We start from the raw sequence: 6,024 nt of genomic DNA, 5'->3' as shown, positions 1-6,024 counted from the left end.
GATGGAACCTAATTGTTGGTTTCAAAACGTTTTGGCAAACAAAGGTGAAGCCTTTCTATGTATGTATTTTCACATATGTTAGAGCTTCCCATTTTCCCATTTACAACTGACCTGACTTTCTTCACGTTCAAGGGCTAATGTTTTCAATAAGGAAACACTTTATGTTTGCTTTTGCATCATAAGAAAATGTCCACAAGGTATTAGGGCTTTGTTTGTTTCTGCTCTTTTATTTTGAGATTCTTTTGTTTTGGTTTTAAGCCACACTGGTTGTGCTCAATAATTCCTTCGCACTCAGGAATTACTCTGGCCATGCTCAGGGTACCATTTGGGATGACTGGGATGGAACCCATGTTGGCCATCTTGGCCGACGGGCATCGGATATGAAGGAGCAGCAGGAGGAAGCTGGGACCTGCCCTGAGCCGGGGCTCCTGAGCTATGTGGACGAGCTCAATGAAACACCCGTACCCTCACCAGTGCCCATTCTCCACCACCAAAACCCCCAGTATACCCCCATACCACACCCTCCCCTTACCTGTGGGGCAGATGATTTCCACATTACTCTCTCTCTACTTTGATCACATTCAACATTTTGACACCAGACCCACCATTATTATTTGGGATTTTACCCCAACACTCAGATCTGCTAAAATGACAAACTTTAAATGAAAAGAGGAGACATTTAAATCAGTAACGGAAATGCAAAGGAAAATCAGGCTACTGAGAACAACTCTACACCACAGATACTGAAAAATAGATTATGGGTGAAAAAAGGATTTTAAAAGATCCATTACTTCTAAGTTTAATCAGTCAGTCATGAAAAATCTCCCAGCAAAGTAAAGCCCAATAAAAGGTAGTTTCAATGATGAATATTACCAAATATTTGGTGAGACCTGAAGCTTTACTCCTGCTGCTCAAACGCCCAGCTCTCAGTTCCACCAGCTTCCACTAAAAAAAAAATCATCTTGGAGTGAAGATCTCAAGATTAGACCAGCATCTACAAACACATTGAAGAAAACATACAGAACTATTTTGGATAGGGACTTCAGAAGTGTTATTAGTGATTCCACTGGACAAAGAAATCAAGAGCAGAAATAAACAAATGGGACCACACCAAACTAAAATGCATTTGTATAGGAAAAAAAAGGGAAAAAAGGCTAAAATTAAAAGATATCTTATTGAGAGGGAATAAAATATTTGCAACCTATGCTTTTGATAAAGAAATTGATATTCAAAATATATAAGACTAGGAGCGATAGCACAGCCGTAGGGCGTTTGCCTTGCACGCAGCCAACATGGCCGACCCAAGTTCGATTCCTCCGCCCCTCTCGGAGAGCCCAGCAAGCTACCGAGAGTATCTCGCCCGCACAGCAGAGCCTGGCAAGCTCCCTGTGAAGTATTCGATATGCCAAACACAGTAACAGTAACAAAAAACCAATAACTCCATAAAAATAAAGATTGGTCTATAGTTACTGATGGCAACATGTAAGTCCTTAGGGGTGATGCTACATGGAACACAGGATGAAAACCATATCGCATGAATACTACGCCTGTACCTCATTTGCAAACACACCCACACTGAACTTTACTTCCCCCAGTACACAGGCACCATAAACTCCTAAAGAGGCTCAGAAGGAAAATGACGGATGCTGACCCTTCACCCTCACCCTTTTCTGTGTCCTGAAAGGCAAGCAGTAAAGCTTCCGTGACTTGCTACTCCCAGGAGAGGATCACACAGTAAACTGCAGTCTTCTCTGTGCCCGTACAGCATCTTCCTCCCTGCTGGGGTTTCTCAAGACTCTTTCCAATTGCTCTTTGCTCGCCCTTTTGATAGCAGACATATCCTCCCCTGACAAAGTCCTGGTGGGGTAAAGGAACCAGAAGTAGCATTGTCCTGGTACCAGAACCACCCAACACTATGGATTCTTCTTGTTTGATGGGTTCGATGTGCTCCCCTCTAATCCAGCAGATTGCTTCCCCAAATAAACAACACAAAATCCATGCCTCTACCCACTAGCCTTTCTAGTGCTCTCTTTGAAACTAAGGTGCTTGAACTGTCAGAGGTCTGGGATTGCAGCATCTCACTCATGTGCTTGTGTGAAGCAAGGACTGAAGTGCCATTGCTCTCTGAAAAACAAGGATCTGTGTCAAACAGTATCCTGGAAAAAGAGCAAACACTTTACAAACTAACAAAATACACCAAAAGTATAGTTCCATTGTCAATTTAATTTGCTCAACTGACTCTGACCTTTTTGGATCACACCCAGTGATGCTCAGGGGTTACTCCTGGCTCTGCATTCAGGAATCACTCCTGGCAGTGCTTGAAGGACCGTGTGGGATGCCAGGGATTGAAACTGAGACAGCAGCACTCGAGGCAACACCCTACCTGCTGTCCAATCATTCCGGTCCCCAGACCTAATATTTTTATGTTTGCTTAACTCTTACATCTCCTGCCAACTTAGGTACCAACTGCACCATAATTGGGCATTCAGGTAATGATGATTTCATTACTCTTAGTCAACAAAACTGTTTCATTTACTGAAAAGTGCTGAAACACAGATGTGGGTTTCTAATTCTTTTAGGAAAAGAATAGAAAATTTATTTGAAAATAAATTGTCTTTCATTTATGTTGGGAACGGCATCTAGTTCATTCTGGAAAGCAGTGTGAAGATTCCTCAAAAAAGTAAACAAAGAACTCCCATATGACCCAGTGATTCCATTTCTTGGTATCTACCCCAGGAACACAAAAATATTAATTAAAAAATATACAGGCATACATATGTTCATTGCATTACTGAGGATAATAGCCAGGATATGGAAATAATTCAATTATCCAATAACAGATATTGGATAAAGAAAATGTGATATATGTGTATACCTCCACCCCGAGAACACAAAACATATTAATTCAAAAATATATAGGCACACCTATCTTCACTGCTGAGTACAACAGCCAGGATATGGTAATAACCCAGTTATCCAATGACAGATGATTGGATAAAGGTTGATATATGACCGATGTGGCACAAAATCAATGAAAAAAATCCTCAACAACATCTTATGAAATTGAACAATCCATATTCATGAATTGGAAGAATCAACATTGTCAGAATGACCTTTCTACCTATTGTGTGGAGTCAATGACATTGTTATACTATTACCGTTGCTTCTTTGTTGTTTCATTGAATTATTTCCTTTTAATTTGTTTTCATTTAATTTGCTCCATCTTCCCATCTATTTTTTTTAAGGGAGCGCATCAGCAGTGCTCTCCTTTGGAGAGAGTACAAAAATCCTAACAGCAATTGTTCTAATTTGTGGATAGTATCTTTTCGTTAGACCTCTCCAAAACTTTTTGGAGAGGTTTTGGCTTATTCAGCCTAGGTGTTGTAATTGTTATGTTTTCCAGGATTGACCCTGATTTTATTGCGAGATGATCTTCTTTGTCTCATGTCACCATTTTTATTGCGAAATCTACTTTACATAATATTAGTATTGCCATTTCAACTGTTTAACCCTTGCATTCCCCGTCTTGTTCCAGTTTTTAAATTTCAATTTCTACATATCGCTGCGTTTGAATTATGTAACCTGTAAGTAGCATATGGTTACATCGTGGGTTTTTTTTTTTTTTTTGCTTTTTGGGTCACACCCAGCAATGCTCAGGGGTTACTCCTGGCTTTGCCCTCAGGAATTACTCCTGGCAGTGCTTGGGGGACCATAAGGGATGATAGAACCCGGGTCGGCCGCATGCAAGGCTAACGCCCACTGTGCTATCTCTCCGGCCCTCGTGGTTCTTTTTTAATATGTTGATCTCTGATTTTAAATTGTAATGATCAGTGTATCTACTTGATTTTAGTTTTGGTTTGGGGCCCACACCCGAGGTGTTCAGAGGCTACTCCAAATGTGGGGCTTCGGGGATCCCTCCCAGCAGCGTCAGAGGGACTGCGGTCCAGGGACCACACCTGGGAACTGAAATGCAGTGGACACCGCCCTCCCGGTGTAGACACACCCCGAAGTGCGCACCACAGTCAGGGGCTCCAGACACGGGTGCGGGGTGTAGAGCCAACAGCCGGGCAATAACGCAGGGCAGAGACCCCTCCAGAGATGCACTACTTGTCTATGTGCATAAGGGACCAGGATGCCGCCCCACGAGGCCGGGTAACTGGCCTGATGTCCGTTAAGGCTCCGCGCTTGGCAGTTGTGCACGTGACATCACGCTGACTTTGAGGGGGGTGGGGGTAGGAAAGCCTTGAAGGATTCTGGGAGACGTTGGAGGGCGATTGTACCGCGAGACTGGGCACGGGGCAGACTGCAAGAGGGCCCAGGAGCTCCTGCAAGAGAGCCAAGCAACGGACTGCTGAGGGTTCCTGGGAGCTCCGGCCCTTTCACGCGAGCCTCAGTGCTGGCCCTCAAAATCAGCGCTGGTGGAAGGAGTCCTCTCGATTTTAAAATGAGAAATGCCCGTCCCACGCAGCTATCGTGAGCGTTTTGGAGCGGGCTGAGGAAAAGACACTAGCCCCAAATGGGGACAATTACTATTATGATTTTTGGGCTCAGTAGCAGTTGCAAAGGTCCCATAAAAGAACAATCCTGGCAAAAAAAAACTCTAGACCCTATAAACATTCTTAGAAAGTACATGTCTCTGACTGTATTCAGAGTTTCCCCCAAAGCATTTTTATACTTAGAGTATTACTGTGGAAAAACAGTATTTCTCTTACAGCATTTGTTTAACACTTGGAGTTTACTATGAATTCTCCTGCAACTCCTTTTAAATTCATATTCTTGTTCTTGTTTTCTTTTTCAGGGACAAAACACTTTCTAAGTACCAACAAAAGTCCCTTTCAGAGAATGTTCACTAGGAGGAATGCTCCAAATCATTCCCCTCTTCCCACAAACCCTACTTTCTGTAGTAGCTCTACTTCTGCAATATTCAAGAGGAGAAATGTCTGCCATGAGATTTGGTCAAGCTCCTCTGAATCTGAAACACCTCCCTGCCTGTATTCTTACTGCAAAACAAAAAACAAACCCACAAACATGCTTCCACATCATTGGACATCAACGATGGAAGTAGATGAAGGGGAAGATTAGAAGATGAAAGTAAGGATCAACAAGTCTCTTTAGGGGGCTGGAGCGATAGCACAGCAGGTAGGGCGTTTGCCTTGCACGTGGCCGACCCAGGTTCGATTCCCAGCATCCCATATGGTTCCCCGTGCACCGCGAGGAGTTATACCTAAGTGCAGAACCAGGAGTAACCCCTGTGCAATGCCCGGGTGTGACCCAAAAAAGCAAAAAAAAATAAAAATAAAAAACAAGTCTTTTTAAAGATTGCTACACAGATTCCATAAAGATAATATCACACACAATGATAATATGGATTCTAAAGAGCATGCATATGTGACGCCGTAAGAAAATACACTACGCTTATTAAGGACTAGCGTGGCAATACAGGGGATAAGAGTCGACTTGCATATGACTGACTCTGGTTTAATCTCTGGCGCCATATGTTCCCAAGGTAATACAGGGAGTGATACTTGAGCACAGAGCCAGGTTTGCAATGCTGGAAATGACCCCCAAAAAAATTAAATCGTGAAGAATTAACTAAATAACAAAAAAATCACTGAGAATATGAAGATGTGATTTCTCCTTCAAAGCTTTGGCTTCCTATGTGGATCAGAGATTATGTTCTGAATTTTACTAAGAAGAAGTAGACTTTGTTGAAGTAGGTCAACAGGGAGTGAGAATTTAAAGAGGTCTGAGGGCCACACAACTAGACTGGTACTAGATTGGTGAGTAAAACATTGAGGTACAGTGAAGAGCAAGTTAAACCTGTGTGCTGAGAATCTGGAAAGTTGCTAGAAGAGGCCATGTCAGCTGTGCTACCAACTGACCAGTTTGAAGGAAAGCTCTGGTTCTGGCCGTCCAATCAGAGCCCTTCACGGAATGTTTCCCCAGCCAGGCCCTCCTGGCCCTCCCCTCCCCCACGGTGGAATGTCTTGGGTCTGACATTCTGAGGTTTGAATTTAAACTTCA

This window comes from Sorex fumeus, unplaced genomic scaffold, assembly GCF_029834395.1.
Source record: "Sorex fumeus unplaced genomic scaffold, SorFum_2.1 ptg000063l, whole genome shotgun sequence".
Lineage (NCBI taxonomy): Eukaryota > Metazoa > Chordata > Mammalia > Eulipotyphla > Soricidae > Sorex > Sorex fumeus.
Note: the sequence above shows the minus strand (reverse complement) of the source record.